Genomic DNA, 18,671 nt, shown 5'->3' on the forward strand with positions numbered 1-18,671 from the left:
ACCTCCCAGCCATGGAGAGTCTCCCAAATATAATGGATATGGCTAAGCACTTCAGAATTGTTACATTTAACACACATGTCATTAATATCACATTTTTCCATGCTTCTCAAACATTCACACAATTAATCCTACCACATATTCCATGTGGTAGGTATTTTGTATTACACAGAAGAAAAGATTAAGTTCATCTAATTTAACAGCTTTATGAGAAAAATGTTACTTTTCTCTTTTAAATTAGACAGCAGTACACAAAGAATTCTAGAAACTGACTTAGGGACAGATAGTTAATACGTGATTAAGTTCAGATTCAAAGTCAGGACTTGGGAGGAGAGGTTCATGGTGGAGAAATGACCCAGACATGTGAATAAATGAATTAAAAAAAGTCAGGACTTGGATTCAGTCACAATGCATCTGACTGTGGTCATTACTTCAATTCTCTATTTCTATTTCATGGAGACTACAGAGGTGAGTAACTTGTCTAGTTTCACAGATTTAGTTGGAACAAAATCACAAGTGAAATACGTTTTATGGAATTTCAAAATTCATACATTTACTGGTTTATATTCCCCTTTTTGATTTAGCTTGCTTTGGTCTCAGTATCCTAGTTACTTCTAACTATTATCATTTAAAATAAACACAACACTACAAGTTTGAAAGAGCTGCTGGAAAACACTAGCAAACAGTTTATCACTTGCTCTACATTCAAAGCAGAATTTAAGTAATAACTAAATGCTGAAAAGAGATGAAATTGTTAATTCATTTTGAATTTCCTCGATGGGTTAATTTATAACTAAGGAGGTTATTTGTTGGTAATTTTGTGGTTAGAGAAGATGCCATAACAAATATGTAAAATAGCTTCTAAAGAGAACATGTAATCACAAATGGCTGGGTGGTGCCCATGCTGGTTTTAGATGAATAGATTACAAAAGTGCAGTGAGACACATTGTTCTTATGGTCTAATTCTTCTCTTATCCTTTAGAAAATGTAGAATATCCTCATGCTTCTTGGGTGTCCTCCTACTGTCAGCAACACATGCCAGGTTGGGAAACAGAATGCTTGAGGTAGATAGTCTATAAAAGAGGAGGTCATTCAATGTCATGTCATCCACAGGCCAGTGGATATAAGACAGTTCTCATTTTTAAAGGGTGGGAATTTCTCCAAATGTGCTGTAGATTTCAGCATGTTCCCAACAGATGCAGCTGAAGCTAGCTGAATGACATTTTAGCACATGGCATATTTCTTTCATTAACTGACATTTGTGCAAAGATTTCTTCCCTCCTGCCTGTGTATAGCACCTAGGTGAGGCAACACTGGGAAAAGACTGGTGTCACTGGTAAGTACATTGATTCACCAGTGTGTGCTTCCCTCTACATGGACTGTTTTTCTTATTACAATGCTTAAATCATTATAATGGTTTATAAATGTTTGTGCATAATTTGTATCTATCTTGTAATCAGAGTGGTATCAAAAGAAAGATATCTCTTCATTTTTGTTTTTAAGGAAATATTTTTCCAGGGTTATTTCTGGAACAATAAACACTTTATTGTTATTATTTTTTAAACAAAAAATGTTTACAAGAAGTGATGAGAGGTGATGTGGAATACCTTCCTTCCTTTGGACAGAAGCTTGTATTTTTTAAAGATTTGAGCAACATTGTCCCCATTCCACAGACCTTTCTCACATGTGACATTGATCTACCCCATAGTCTTGAGTTGAGGCTGGCTTGTTTTTGCTTCAAAGCACAGAGCACAGAAAAGTAACATGTGTCACAAAAACTCAGGCAGCTTGCTCTTGGTTCTTGAAGTGTGTATTCTAGTGGGCGTCAGCCACTGCATGTCCTCTTGAGAGTCCACATGGAGGTGCTGGCTGACAGTCATGGTTGTTCCCATATCACCAGCTGTGTGTGTCCTCTTCTGCAGTCAGGACCAGTCTTGATGTCAACTGAGCTTCACACATGGCATCAGCATCCCAGGGGAGAAAAAGCAGAGCCAGTTGTCTCCTCTGAAGTTCCTGAACCACAGGAAAAGACTGCTGTTTTACACCAGTGAGTTTGAGGTAATTTGTTATAAACAGTAAGTACTGGAACCCTTTGCTTATCACATTAGCATTGAGTTCAAAATTGATGGTGTTGAGGTGAACCTTGCAGTGAATTTCTATGTTCCTCTTACAGAAGAAGGTTTAGTCACAAACTGTTCTTGCTTTATCCAGGAGAGCACAGACAAGGCTTAGAGCACTTCTCCTGCTGAAAAGACTGGGCCGTTCCTCTCTAATTGCTTCCTTTAAAGGAGCCCTGAAAAATTTTCACTAATGCATATTTTGACCCTTCACATGCACACCAATCAGAGTCCCTTATACAGTCACTAGCTGCATGCTCAGTCTCTCTGCATGACTCTTGTTTCTGCCCAGAGAACTGCTCTTCCAACTTGTTATATTGTCCTTGCCCAGGATCTGTAAATAAAAACTCCTTGACTTTCTTCCCTACTGCATGGTTATATTAAATTTGAACCTTCAATTTGAAAAATCAGAGTTAACCCAAGCTGGGTTTACCCCAGGAGGAGAGCAGGGGAAACAAGGTACTAGTGACAGATCAATGGTTAGACAAGAATAATCTGAACACAGGTAAGGAAAGACCCTGAAGGGCCTTCACTAGTTTCCCTTGTAAGAACATTTGTTTGTTTGCCAACAACTAAGAATTAATTTGTCTGCAGGTGAAAGTACATGGCACACTGTGAATGCCCATATTCTAACTTCTTATTATGGCAAGCTGCTGGCCACTCTGGTATGAGAACCCAAATTTAGCTGGAGGTTGTCAAAACATTCTGTGGTTCAGCCCTGATTTGAAAACAACTATAATATTTTAAGGGTTTTAAAACACCCACTCTGTGACTCTGTGAATCTATCCTAAGGACCTGATCAGATATTTGATAATTAATGTGCAAAACATGAATATATGCATTATTCTAATAATTTTTAGTTGTTTATAAATTAACAGTAGATAGCTGAAAAAATTCACTCAATGAAAGAGCTAGGATACATGGTAGAGGCCCAGGAGTGGGGGTACCTAGCAGAAACTGGGACCACAGCAGGCCTGTCAGGAAGACAAAAGCTGGACATACAGAGAGAAAGTGGCCAGGATTCTCCCTTCTCTTCCTTCTAATGTAACCCAACTTGAATTTGCAGATCTGGGAGAGGCAATACAATATGTGGAGTGAGCCCTCAGGAGGACAAAGCAGGGACTCAGGGGGAAGACTAGTTCAAAAAACAAAAAGCTGAAGACCAGCACCACATGAGGAATGCAAAATATGCACTGATTACTTGAAGGACACACCACAATGCACACACCAAGATTCATTTTCACATAGACCTGTATGAGGATTTATCCCCTGATTTTAAAAAGTGGATCATTTGAAAGAGATTTAACTCTAAGTAAATGTAACTCTCTACTCATTTGACTGCAAAAATCTCTTTATAAAGTAAGATTTCAAAAGAAATATCTTTTTTTCTTTGGCTTCACTGGGGTTTAAATCAGGATCTCCCACTTGCTTCTAGGCAGGTGCTTTACCACCTGAGCCATGTCTCCAGACCTAGGCCATTTATTTTTAATCAAGGGTCTTGACAGAAAAAAAATAACAAATTTTTCTTTTTTGTTGTTTTATAGTAACTGCTTTAATCAACATCCCTGCTTGTATACATAAGTTTAAAGAAAAAATATGCACATCTGTCAGTTGATGTTAGTATGTGTGGTTTACATTAAAATATAGGTATTATAGTTTCTGTCTTTTCTCTCTCTCTCTCTCTCTCTCTCTCTCTCTCTTTCTCTCTCTGTCTTTGCTGTACTAGGGATTGAACCCAGGGCCTCCTGAATGCTAGTCAATCACTCTACCATATATTAGAGCTATACACTCTAATTTTTTTGGCATATATTCCCAAACTATTAGGATATAGTCATTATAGGGGGGGATCATATTGGTGATTCTTATATTCTACATTATTTACATTGCCCCCATCATCTCTTCCCTTCAACCTCCTCCTTATCTTACCTAAGGGAATTGCAAGCGGTTTCTTAGTTCCTTTTCAATAGGTATAGAAATCCATCTACCATATACAGTCACCTCAATCTCCTTCATTCATTCCCCCATCAACTAGTACCCCTGACAAAAACACTGTACCTAGTTTAAAGTCCTAGTTTTTGTTATTTTAACTTGTTGTTCAAAGGGGTGTCTAAAGGTATGCCCACTGTGGATGTACTTTATTTTGGTCTGTTCAACCCTTCCATTGCTCTCCCTTATTCCTTTACCTCCTCTCTCTCATTTTTTAATAGTTTTCAATACACATCCTTATATCCTCTACTTTCACATCTTATTTTAGGCAACATTACTGATGCTCTGTCATTCTCTTTTTCTTTCCCTCCTTCCATGATTTCCATAGAGTAGTTCTACTGTTACAAACATGTTCTATTTCTAAGTTTGTATAAGATCAGGCTTGTTTTTGTGTATATGTTTATCTTTGGATCAATTTTCCATATATGAGAGAAAACGTGTTTTTGTGTTACTGATCCTGGCTTACCTCACTTAACATGATGTCCTCTATTTGCATCCATTTAACCTCAATCCACATATCATTATTCCTTTTAGCTGAGTAATACTCCATTGTGTGTGTGTGTGTGTATATATATATATATATATATATATATATATATATATATATACATATCACAATTTCATGATCCATTCATCAGTTGAAGGGCTCCTAGGTTGTTTCCAAAGCTTGGCTATTGTGAATAGTTCTGCCATGAGCATCAGTGTACAGGTGTCTCTATTGTATCCTGTCTTACGTTCCTTTGGGTAGATGCCCAAGAGTGGTGTCAGTGGATTATGTAGCAGGTCAATCTTTACATTTTGAGGAATCTCCACACTGCTTCTCATAAGTGGTTGTACTAATTTTCATTCCCACCAATAGTGTATAAGAGTCCCTGTTACACCATCCTTGCCACCACTTGTTGTTACCCTTGATTATGGCCATACTAACCTGGGTGAGATGAGATGTTAGTGTAGTTTTGATTTGCATCTCTCTTATAACCAAGGAAGTTAAACACTTCTATATGTATTTATGGACCATTTGTACCTCTTCCTTTGAGAATTCTGTATTTAATTTATGTTCCCATTTCTTTATTGTGTTGTTGATTCTTTGGGGGCTGAGTTTTTTTGTGTTCCCTGTAGATTCTGGATATTAGTCCTTTATCAGAGGAGTAGTTGGCAAGATTTTCTCTCATGCTGTGGGCTGTATCTTGAGTCTGATAACTTTCCTTTGCTGTGTAGAAGATCTTCAGTTTGATGCAGTCCCATTAGTTCATTAAACACACTGTTTTTATTGTTATGGATCTGTCATAGAGTTTGATGTCTGGTATTGTGATGCCTCCAGCATTGGATTTTTTCACACTCCATAATTTTTATTTTTGCAGTACTGTGGTTTGAACACAAGGCCTTCCCCTAAAGCCACTCCACCAGCCCTATTTATGTGAAGGGTTTTTTGGGATAGTGTCTCACGCACTATTTGCCTAGGCTGGCTTCAAACTGTGATCCTCCTGAGCTCCACCTCCTGAGTAGCTAGGATTACAAGCATGACCTTACACTCCATAATTTTTAAAAATTTTGTTTTTGAGACAGAGTCTCATTAACTTTGCTAGACTAATCTTGAACCTGTGTTTCTACCTCCTGAGTAGCTGGGATTGCAAGCATGAGACATGAACCACCATGCTCAGCTTATAGCTTCTGATATTTCAATTTTTCTTGATAACCATTTTATTAATTTGGAAAATTACAATGGGATCACATGGCCACCTAAAATTATCAAAATCACAGCATTGACATCAAACAACCATCAGGGTGTGACTGTGCTAGGACATGCTTCCTAGCAGATAGAGGGTAGGTGTGTACGTGAGCAGCTCATGACCTCACATGCAATGTATATAAAATAATATGATGTGAAATGAAACCTTCATCATCATACTCCTCATGGATTGTAAGGTCACAGGACTTTGTGCAAGCATTATGTATCCTATATACCTGACTATCACCACCAAGGAATAAGATTTACAGATTGCAGCCCACTCATATACTTTCAATGTCTTCTACTTCAGGAATCCAGTACTGAGGATTCAGAGTCTAGCCATGGGAAATAAAGGAGTATGTGGTTGAAAGCCATCTCAAATAGTTTGGGGAGTAAGTTAAGACTTACATAGAAGCACGAAAACAAAACATTGGTGTGGGCAGTACAAGGTCATGGGTCACATCCTTGATACTGTGAAGCAACTCATTTCTCCCTGGAGACTCTGGACTGGGATGCATCTGCTATAGCAGATTTCTCACCCAGTCCCTACCATGTGGGTGCAAATGGCTGGTAACTCACCCTCTTCAATGAGGATACCTTTGATGGCAGGATCCACACTTCCCAGTGGGCAGGTGGTTCCCTCACTCCAGACCAAGGGGTCCTACAGCCTGTGAAGACAGGACCCAACCTGGCTTCAAAGAGAAGCAAGTAAAGAGTGACAATCTAGCTCCAGCATTTCCATGGATCAGGCTAGGGGCAGACTTTTCTTGAACCCAGGGCTTGGTTTATCTCTTATCCTACTTTCCTCTCTTTTTCTCATGTTTTTCCCATGAGAGCATTCAAATACACATTTCACTGTCTGCTTCTAGTGTAACTAGCCTAGATACCATTAATGGAAAATTTTATTCTTAGCTTGAATCAGGCCATAAGATAAGAACATCATTCCTCTACTGAGATCAAGTGTGTCACAAACACATTACTTTACCCTCAAGAATGCAGACATTCTTGGGTTCTTATCTTGCCCTATCAGATAGAAGTCCTTTTCTTATTCTTTATGCCCAGGGAAGAGCTATTGTCATTGTGCATCTTAGATCTTTCTTAACTTTTTTAGTATCATGCTTTCACTGGACTTCTGGGGTTGTCCTCTATTTCTACATGACAAATGATCAATATACAATGGCTTCAAAGTATTAAATTTATTTTTTTACAGTTTCTATGTATCAGATATCTGGACATAACTATCTGGTCATTTTCTCATTGTCTTACAAGACTGCAATCAAAGTTTCAACAGGAAAAGTAGTCTTATCTGAAGGTTGAGAAACAATCCTCTCACAGCACCATTCAGATTGTTGGCAGAACTAATTTCTTCATTACAGGAGATTTTCTGTTAGAAGCTGAAAGCTGCCCTCCTCTCCTAGGGACTGACCTCAAATTTCAGTGGGGGCTGCTACTACTGAGACCATACTCCACTCTTAGGACCATATTTTACTCCTAGGACCACCCTCTTTTCCTAGCACCACCTGCTATTCCTAGAGACTCTTCTGTACTCCCAGATGCTATCTACTCTTACAGGCAGAACACCATTCCTTGAGGTCCATTGTACTTTTCTAGAGCCTGCCATCCATTTCTATAGACTGCACTGTACTCAGACTTGTCTTCCAATCCCAGAGGACATGCTCTGTTATTCTTAAAAGATTCTCTCCATTTCTAAACACTGTCTTCCACTGCCAAAGGGCATCCTCCATTCCTAGAGATGAAATTCTTCTCCTAGAAACTGTCCTCCACAACTAGACACAACCTGCCATTCCTGATGGCTCTCCTCTCACCTCCTAGAGACTGTACTCCCTTTCTTGCCACATGGCGTACCACAGCACAGACCATTTGTTCAGCCAGCCATTAAAATTATAATGAGATTGTTTTAGCAAAATGCAACTTTATATGATATACCATAATCAGAAGTGGCATCTCATCACATTTGACATGTTCCTTTGGTAGAAAACAGGTACTCAAAGAGTAGATCATGCATACATGTGAATATGGGAAGTGTGGCAATTGGGTTTTATTTAATGTTCTGTCTACAATAGATCCAAAGTGAGACTACAGGCCCTATCTATGACACAATCTTTGAGTAGGAAGACAGGGAAAATGCTCAAAGTAGGTAGTCCTGAAAAGTATAACAATAGAGTAAAAATAATGCCATGATTCCAACAAATGTCCCTCAGAACCAATTTAATTGAGTAGTCTTCAAGATGTTATGAGATATAATCTAAAATAAAATATATGACTTATAGCTACCTTAATCCTAAAGAGGGGCCCACTGAAAAAATTCATTTCTTTTGATATACATATTCCTAATTATATTATCAGTTATTTTTGCAAATTTAATGGTAATTGATTTACTATTCTGTATTTTACATGATGCTTTCTTGAAAAGAAGAAAATTAACTATCCCACCAATCTCAACTTTATATTTTATTTTAAAAAATTTTAAAGACTTTATTTTAGAACAATCATAGGTGAAAGAAAAGTTGACAGAAAGACACAGAGCATTTCTATTCTCTGATATCTCTTACCCCAAACATGCATAGCCTTCCCCATCATCTTCATCCCTCACCAGAGTGGTACACTTGCACTGTCAACTAGCCTACATTGACACATCACAACAAGGAGAGTTCACAACTTCCACTCAGATTCACTCTTCATGCTGCATATTCTATAGGTCTAGAATATATGCAACATATAATGGTGTTATTTTAGGACTGAGGTTAAAGCACTAGCCTACAGGCTTTAAGTTTGATCCTCAGCACCATAAATAAATATATAAAAACATAAATAAATAAATGACAATAATTGATAAGTCATGTACTGAGTTTTATATAATTATAAAATTATGAAATAGCTTTAATGATAAAAAATATGTTCACTCATTTTTGCTTGTTTTTGGATTTGAAAGAAAAAATATGTGTTTTCTTTATTTGCAAATGGTTAGAATTTTTTGTTGGTTGATTGTTATTTCTACTGTTAAAGAATTTTAAATGCACAACTATGCAATTTTTGTTTTATGTATGTATATACAAATCATGGCAGAAATTGACTGAAAAGACGAGGAAATATTTTTACCCAGCTAATGAAATCAAAATGATGCAAATGACTTTCCTATATTTTCTATTGGGAAGAGAAATTTTAAGCCATTTTCTTGGTAATATCAATCTGTATTAAAAACATCCACAGAACTGTACCTGTCTAAATATTTGCATGATCTTCTGTATTTGTAAAGAATTGTGACATCACAATATCCAGAAAAGTGTGGAAAACGTTTTTAAAGTGAAAAAGAGTAAAGAAAATATAATGTTTTACAAAAAGGGTATAAATACTTACAATATTGTATAACAAACATATTGGCCATAATGGCAATATCAGAGAGTCTTTATTGTAAATTTCAACTCCTCCAACCCCAACTAATCATAACAGCCATTCTCATTGTGGCCAAATTTGTATATATATATATATATATATATATATGTTTGTGTGTGTGTGTGTGTGTATGTGTATGTGTTTGTGTGCATATGTGTGGGTACACAAAGTCTGTGATATTTGGGATGAACTTTTATGTCAGCACTAAAGTCCTTGTGCTTGCCATACCCCCAGCACTTTTTTGCTTTTTTATTTTTTTGGGGTGTTATTGTGGTTTGGAATTTTGGTTATTTTATCTTTTTACACCCAGGATGGCCTGGACAACAGTTCTCCTATTTGTGCATTCCTGCCTGACTAGAATGACAAGTGTGTACCACTGTACCCAGCCACTGGTTGAAATACCCAGGCTGTCCTTGAACCCTGTTTCTCCTGATCTCTTCCTCCTAAATATCTAGAATTACAGGCTTGAGCCACTGCATCTGGCCTGGGTGAACTTTCAAATAGCCCTTAAAATCACATTATATGCAAGAAAAAGGAACAATAATGGTGAGTTTGGATTGTATCCTCCATAGAAAATTTTGGGAAAAAAGCCTTTTCGTGTATGGGCTTAGCCTTTCTTGTCCACTGGCCAATTAATATGATTTTATTACCTTTCTAAATCCAGTGTGTATGGTGTTTCTTGTTTTTCTTTTAACTTAAATCCAAACACATACATTTGGATTTATTGCATTTTATTTTTATGCTAGTTTGCAAACATTTTTGATGTGACAAGTTAATTTATACTCTTTAATAGTGATCCCAGGGGTTTGTAAATATCGTTGTCTCTGAGACACTGAGGTTTGTATCATGTAACAAAGGCATAACGCAAATTAAATGTTAAGAACTATACTCAACTTTTCACATTCATACCATCATTTATTGGAATTTCACAGGAACATTGCAAGAATATTGCTCTGTGTATGGTTCTACTACAAGAATTGCATTCCTAGTTCATTGTGAGAATGAGTTTGAATTCAAATGTCTGTTACAGACTCTATGTAAACTTAGCACACTCTATCATCTGTTAAAATTTAAGAGAATTTAAAGAGTATCTTGGCAAATCATTACAGCCTTTTCCCACAACGGTGATAACATTTGTCATTTTGAATATACCTCTCCTACTGCCAATTAGAGAAAGGATAGGAAAAAGGAGTTATTAGAAACAAAATTGTGGGCTCTTGTGTTAAAATTTGAATGAGAAATTTCAGAATTAGAATATTGCCAGCTTTCTAAAATAGTTTTATCTGTAAACTGCCTTTAAAATCAGAAGCTTTTGCAGTAGAAATAATTTTTAAAAATAAGATGATAATTCATGACAAATTCAATTTGTCATCAAAGTGCAGGAAAGCTATGTATTAAAAGAGAAGTGAAAGTAAAAATCAAATAGAACTTTGCTAAACTGTATCCCTGAGGAATAGATAGAAATCTTTAAAAAGACTAGCATTGAATTAAATGAAATAGTTTTTTCTTTTGTGTTATGTTCAAACTATTTAACCATTAATAATGATGTCATATTATGTGTCAGAGACTGTTTAAATGTTCACATGAATAATTATTTTTCAAAGCACACATTGGACTCTAAGATCCAGCCACATGCCTGTCTTCTCCCTGATGGAATGTGAGTTTATCATGTACATCACAGTCACATGATGCAGCCTTCGATAAAAACAGCTACATCTTCTTGTAAAGCAGTTGTTGAAGATGGGAAGGGATTAGGTCCCCACATCAAGTCTTAAAAGGAGCATTTTTGTCAGTCAAATGATATCAACTTTTCTTATAAATGAGTATAAACAGGTATTACAATACCTATTAAAAATGAAGTTGGTGATATCCAACCATGGTGGCTCATACCTCTAACACCAGCTCTTAAGAGGCTGAGGCAAAAGGCTGAAGAATTTGAGACCAACCCAGGGCACATAGAAAAACTCTTTCTCAAAAAAACCAAAACAACAAAAAAAATGGAGTTATGTGTTTTAAATTGATTTGAACTAAAAAATATCTTAATGTTAAAATTTAAAAGATAAATAAAATATTGATGATTTCAGAATTAAATATAGAATAAGGAAAGTATTTTTAAACTGTAAGAACACCTATTATAATTTATTACTAAAATCCACTGCTAATTTATTAATGATGTTAGATAACATGGAAATGTAGTACAAAGGAAAAGGACAAAAGAATTAGTATATTAGATTGCAATTCATGACTCTCTGGACTTCTATTCAATCTTTTGTAAATTACTTGAAAATTTCCAATACACAGTTTCCTTTTCTATGAGATGGAATAATAAGGCTTTTGAATATAATCCTCAGGAGAATGGAATGAAATAGCCATACATATTACATTGCATTGCACCATAAACAGTTACCACATAAATTGTAGTTCCATATAACTTAAACAACCAAAGAAAAATGGGAGGAAATAAAATGAATTATATTTTAAACAGCCTAATTACTTGCTTTTGCATGTAAAAATATGTTTAAAATTCCTCATAATTCTGTTAAACTACTTACCTCCAGCAACTTCATTATCAAATGTTAGCACAGAAATTCAGTCTGAATTTTATTTTAAAATCACTTTTATAATATTATATGCACCTCACATTTTATAATTTGAAGTACACTTTTACTGGTCATTGTTTTGTATTAATGAATGCTCATGCCAATTTTTATAGATAACTTCAATTTTACTTTAGCTAATTATGATCATTTAACTTAAATGGTGATAAAAATGATAGTGAATGCTCATTAAGTGATCACAGTAAGTCAACATGTTGGTTATTCACCTAAAAAAATGGACATTTTTTACCCTGGCAATTCTCACAACAACTCCAAAAAAGAAGAATCATTAGTAATATAATTTTGTAGGTGGATAAACTAAGGTTTATGAAGGCAAAGTAATTTCAGGCAAAGTATCACCTGATTACTAAGTCATGCTAGTAATGATAACAAGATCATGAATTTAATTTAAATAAAACACCACCATGGACAACTAAGTGCATAGATACATGTGAATTTGATTTTATGGTTGATTAATTACTTTGGAATTCCTGAAGCTATAGTTTACACCTCCAAAGCAGAGGGAAGAACACCCACAGAGTGCCTAAGAGCAGAAACGATTACAGGGTACATGGGCAGTGAACAATGGTGTCTGTATTTGAAGTGAAGTTTGGATGGTAGCTGCATACAAAAAGCTCAGGTAGGCTGTGTTGATAGCTTTGGTTCTCTTTTCATGTGTAGTGGAATTTTCTTGAGTGTGTGTTTGAGATGGAAAGACAATGAGAGATATTTTTCAAAAAAAGAAGCTAATTTTCTTTTGATGAAGAATTTCTACTTTTTGAGGCAACTCTTGAGTGTTTCCAGGCCAGTAATGACAAATTTACCTAGTAATTCACCTAAGAGGAGTCTCCTGGAAGGATCTGGTGGAGAAGCAGGCAAGGAGGAGCAGAAGATGAAAGGGGTGAGAAAGTGAGAGCCAGAACAATATAGACTTAGGCATTTGGAGACAAAGAGGAAGAACTTAAAAACAGAGCTTTGAAAATGCCCTAAAATGGCTCAAACTTGAAAGGAAGGATTAATGTCAGATGTACCCTTCATTCTCATGCCAGGGAAGAAGCAAACTGGTACATGCTAATTTGCAGAGACTTTCTGCTGAAAAGGTCAAAGAGGACACCCTTCCATTGTACCGAAGAGTGTGCAGTGGTCACTCACAGAGAGCAGGTGTGATTCAGAGGGCAGTAGAGTTGTAAGGGGAAAGTGCAGGCTTATCTCAGTGTGAGAATGAAACATTTAGTGGAAACATTTCCACAATGAAAAGTTAAAAATTAACATATATAAAAAAGTACTAGGAACACTGGCAAAAACTGTCAAATTAGCAAATTCAAAATTGTAAGATCAACAAAAAACTTAAAACAATGTGAGGAGCATTTATTCAGGAAAAATGCTGAACCATGGGGAGAATATCAAGATCTGTAGCCTCCTTATTTGCCCTATTCTCATTCACTGGCTCCAAAAAAAAAAACACATAACAAAATCCATTAGCCTTGAGCTACAGTAGCTATGAAAATCAGCCAATAAACTGTAGGATAAAAGTGAGATTCAATGTCTCCAAAAGTCCATATCCCCCCAGGCCCCCCTAAGTTCTTAGGACTTGTCTTAACATTTGACAAGAGCTGAGTTTGTATCAGTAGTCCCAACCTCAGGTCATTTGTCAAAAGTATATAGTGTCACAGCTGCCTGAAATGGCAATGCCAGACAGAACTACCAAGAGATGGACCAGAAACTTAGAGAAGAACTGGAAATGAATGTCCATAGGGAGTAAATAAACTTGACATATTCATGGAAGTCTCAAATAACATGTGTGTAAGCAAGGATGTGCCCATGCTCAGCAACTCAGAAAGGCCCTAAACTCTCACCTGTGGTTCACCATCAGGCCCAGAGTAAGCAGAAAGTAAAAGGTAATGCAGAATTAAAGCTGCCTGCTGGAGCACTGAAAATGTATTCAAGATGCAGAAAAGACCACTTGCCAAGAGTTGGGACACACAGAGATTCAAGGAATTTAAGGAAGTTCATGTGATAGTCATTAAATAATTTATGGACTAACTTAGAAAAATTGACAACCATACCTGAAGAATACACACCATCTGAAATTTTTCCAGGAGTGTAAATAAAACCAAGGATGTCAATGACAAATAAGTATGATTTAATAATAAACTCTGGGGTTGGGGACTGGCTCTTAGTCTTGCTTCATTATATTATTTAAAATAGCCAATTTCAACATAACAACCAAATAAATCCTTACAAAGAAGCAGGAAAGTATGGCCTGCACAAAGGAAAGTAACAATTGTCCAACAGAAATGTCCCTGAGATAACTGAGGCATTGAACTCATTAAATAAATGATTTGAATTAATTACTGTTTATAGGTTCCACAAAGAATGAGAGACCATGTATACAGAGTTAGAAAAATATAAGAATGGCATCTCATCAAGTAGAGAGTTTTGGTAGTGGAAAATGAAATGATTTTTTTAAAAGAACCTAACACATATCCTGGAATTGAGAATTGAAATGACTCAAATTGATAATTCAGGAGAAAATTGCACTGGAAAAAATAGACAAATTAAGTAACTTAAATACAGATAGACTGAAATCATCCTGTATGAAGAACAGATAGGGAAGAGAATGAAGAAAATAAAAGGAGACTTGGAGACCAGTGGAACACCACAAAGCTCAACCATATAGGCTTCAGAAGAAGAAAGATGAAAAGAGAATTGTTATGAACTCCCAAATTTAATGATAAATATTAACACACAAACCCAAAATGTTTAATTAACTCTAAGTAGCAGGCAGCCAAGAGATCCATACCTCATATTTTATAGCCAACAACAGTAAGAGAAGTAATTTGCCACGTGAAAAGGATTATCAAAAACATTAATTGCAGATTTTCACTGAAACCATGGAGGACACAAGGTGAAGTACTGAAAAAATATCAACCAGTGAAAGAAAATGTCAACAGTAACTCTATGTCTAGTAAAACAAGTCTTCAAAGAGGTAATGATGAATTAAGACATACCTAAATATATAAAAAAAGAATTTTCTATGAGTAGACTTACCAAAGAACAGAAAAACCAAACATTGTAAAGACAGTTCATAATAGTGAAATGAGAAGACACTAGACAGCAATTTAAACCTTCATGAAGAGTTAAAAAAAACACTAAGATAGCTATAGAGGTAAATATTTGAAAAATTAGGTGTATTTTGTTTATATTTTTTTACTTCTCCTGTTTGACTAAAAAATAAGCTTCATAAAGCAATAAATTGAAAACTTTTGATAGTTTTATAGTATACAACTTACAATATTATGATGATATTAGTATGAATAAAGATATGAAAAAGTGAAACACTGAAGTAATATTTATTTTTATGAAAATTTCAAAATAATTTAGCACTAATCTTACCTTACTTTACCTTATAGTATTAATTGTAATCCACATTCAACCACTAAGAAAGTAATTGAAACTATAGAACAGTATTAAAATTTTATATTTGAAAACACCAATTTAATAGCAAAAACAAAAAATATACTAATATAATGACAAACTCAGAAAACAGACTTAAGAAATATAGAAAGCAAGTACCAAATAAAACATATTAAATGTAGAGGAATTGAAATGCTTCAATCTAAATGTAGAGATTGGCAAAATGATTAAAAACCAATTCAATTATATGTTGTATACAGAAGATGCTGATTAGACACAGAATATTGAATATGTTTAAAGTAAATAGAAGAAAATAGATGCATGCAAACAATAACAAAGTGAAAACTCTGGTCACTCTACTGATGTTATAGAAAAGTAGACATTCAGACAAAAATTATTCCAGGATACAAAAAGATATTATATAATGTTCAAATTATCAGAAAGGCAGAACAAGTATAAACACATATTTACCTAAATACCAATTCCCCAAAATCCATGAAGTGAAATATAATCAACTCAGCTACAATAGTTGGAAACTTCAATACCCCAATTTCAATAATGGGTAGAACAAATGAGCAGGACATCAGCAGGAGAAAGAGGACTTGAGCAGTCCACAACCGTGGAGAACTCTGAGAGAATTTGGATATCCTTGTCCAATAACTAAACATTGAATTTGCAAACACCTGGAGGAAAACAAGCAAACTAAATCCAATGCAACAAAAAAAAAGAAAAGAAAAGAAGTACGAGAATAGCAAATAAGTGAAAAAAGATGTAATCAATGAAAACCAAAAGTTAATTCTTAGACTAGAAAGACGTGACAAAGCATAAGCTTGACTGAATAAGAAATAGAGAAGATTCTAATTAATTGTATCAAAAATAAGAGAAACAACTGTCACCTTCACAGGAATGAAAGTTCTTATAAGACAGTATCATGAATATACATGTGACAACAAATTAGGTAGAAAGAACTTCCTAAAAAGTCACCAACTTCAAATATTAATTCAAGCAAAATATAAATTCTGAATGGTACCAGTAAACAAAACTAATAGAGTAAGTTTAGCTATTGAATTAGCAATGGAGAACTTTCTCACAAGGAAAAACCCACAGGCTGAGATGGTGCACAGAGTGAGTGGAACCAATCATTTATTGAATTAGCCTCAACCCCTCTGTTCACAGAAACAGAAGTTGGGGCAACACTTTGCAATTCATCCCAGTAATACCCAGATACCAAAATAAGACTAAAAACATCCCAAGGAAAGAAGTGTCATGCTCACTGTATAACAGATTTATTCCTACAACATATAAAAAAGATTATTTACAATGACTAAGCTTTATCCCAGGAATACAGGGTTGATTTACATATGGAGGTCAATAAATATGATATGCTACATTAACATACTGAAAAGCAAAATCGTCAAAGTCATGTGAATTGATGCAGAAAAATCCTATGACAAATCTTCATCCTTTGATGATAAAAAACATATCAGGAACAGAAAGACTAGAAACAGAAGGGGACATCCTCATCTAGATAACAAAACATCCTGGTTATGTGTGGCTCCCTTTCTTAGTATTATCATGCTTTCTACTTTGATCTACCCACTACAGAACTCATTCTTTAAAAAAAGTGTTAGTATCCATCTACTACATTCCAGCCCTAGACAACACTGTCATTATCAGCAGCAGCTACTGACATCCCATTCATAGCCCTGGGCTCTTTGACCTTCTCATCATCTGTGGTTGTCCTTGCATTTCACATCAACAGGCCGCTCTCATGGTCATATCCAGACCCAGTCCAGACAGAAATGGTCCAATGTGCTAATTCCAAACCTTCCACTAACCAGTCCTCACCTCCTGTCTTTGACATTTCTGGTTCCTCATGTGTCTTCCGTTCTCTCAGCATTATTTAGATTTAATGGGTTACTATTACACTAAATTTCATGAAATTTTCCTCAGAACTCTTCCTCGATATCTTGCTATTATCCTAAACAATATGTTTTTTGTTAGAATGATGAGAATAAGAATTGTGGATGGTCCCACTGGGGATGTTTAGGAAGATTATGAAGTAGGCAATATTTCAAAGGTGAAGCATGTCAATGAGAGAACAGTGTATCCTCTCAGATCCTGACATGCATGGCAACAGAGAGAAATATTAAAGGTGCCTTGAGATAAGACCAGTTTTCTTATAAAGCAGTAAAATAAAGGCAGTGCTATGAGAAGTTTGGGGGAGACAGTTTATGAGTATAGAGGATGGTTGTCCAGAATGAAGCAAGGTGTGTATAAAAGAGAAGGGTACAGTGGGTGATGGCCAGAGAGTTGAGAGGACTGCTGGATGATACTGTGTGTGAATAATTCTGGGTGGTCAATGAGCTTTGCACCTGAAGCACATAAGAATGTGAGGCATGATGCCACCATTCAGAAAATATCTTAGAGGAAAGTGGTACCTAGGTAAAAGAAGATAAAGTTTCAAAATATTCATTCAATTTAAGCTCAAGTAGGTCATTGGTGATGGGAAGGAACTTTTGAAGTTTACTTTTGAGAAGTTTAATTGTTCCCAAAATATTACAGAAATTGTTTTAATCTAAATCCCAAGTGGATTTTAACTTACTGAACCTGTAATTCATTTTGGCTCATTGACAACTGAATAACCAGTGAATTTGCCTTGCTCTGACTCCCCAACTTTGGTCCAAGGGCAGCATGGTAAGGAACACTCTCAGGAAAAGGAGAGAAATGCTCCTTCATGCTTGTTATCCTTATTGTGAAAAAGTCAGACTTTTTCAAGTGCCCTTATGGAACTAATTTATTTTAATTATTCTGGACTAATCATGTTTGATTTAGCCTACATCTAAGCATAGATCTTGTTGGGTAACTATGTGGAGTCAAATCAGGAACTCACTTAAGGAATCTGTGCTAGCTTAGTATGCGGTACCAAGTCACTCTGTAATAGAGAGCAATTAAATTACTCTTCTTGTTTTCATTTTTGAGGAATTGAAAATAAAGGGTTTATTTTGGACAATTTCTAATATAATATCATGTATTTCTGGCATTGTGGGGACATAGATGGCTGTGAACATCTAGGCTATAGACAGCAGAAAATATAACATTTTCCTTATTGGCAATAGCATGACATTGTCATGTTTGCACTCATGTTTCACTTCCTATATTTTCATTCATATTAGGTATAGGCAAAAAACAAAAGGATGCACAAGAAATCAATTTTAAATACCTGAAACAGAAGTGCTTAGGCTTCTCTCTGTTATGATAATTGTAAAGGAATGAAACATTACTAACAGTTTCACTATTTATATTGTCATAATAAGTTTGTTTGGTCTATTATCTGAAAAACTTGAACTGTTTTGAAACATGGGTTTATAATGCTTGAAGTTATTTATTTGATATGAACTGAAATAAATCCAG

At 35.4% G+C, this 18,671-nt stretch overlaps 1 pseudogene; it reads left to right on the forward strand.

The window, feature by feature from the left end:
* Positions 1 to 1,853: 1,853 nt before the first annotated feature.
* The window catches only part of LOC109702340 (small ribosomal subunit protein eS1 pseudogene), an 85,627-nt pseudogene continuing 68,809 nt past the window's right edge, over positions 1,854 to 18,671 (forward strand).

Source organism: Castor canadensis, chromosome 3 (genome assembly GCF_047511655.1).
Source record: "Castor canadensis chromosome 3, mCasCan1.hap1v2, whole genome shotgun sequence".
Lineage (NCBI taxonomy): Eukaryota > Metazoa > Chordata > Mammalia > Rodentia > Castoridae > Castor > Castor canadensis.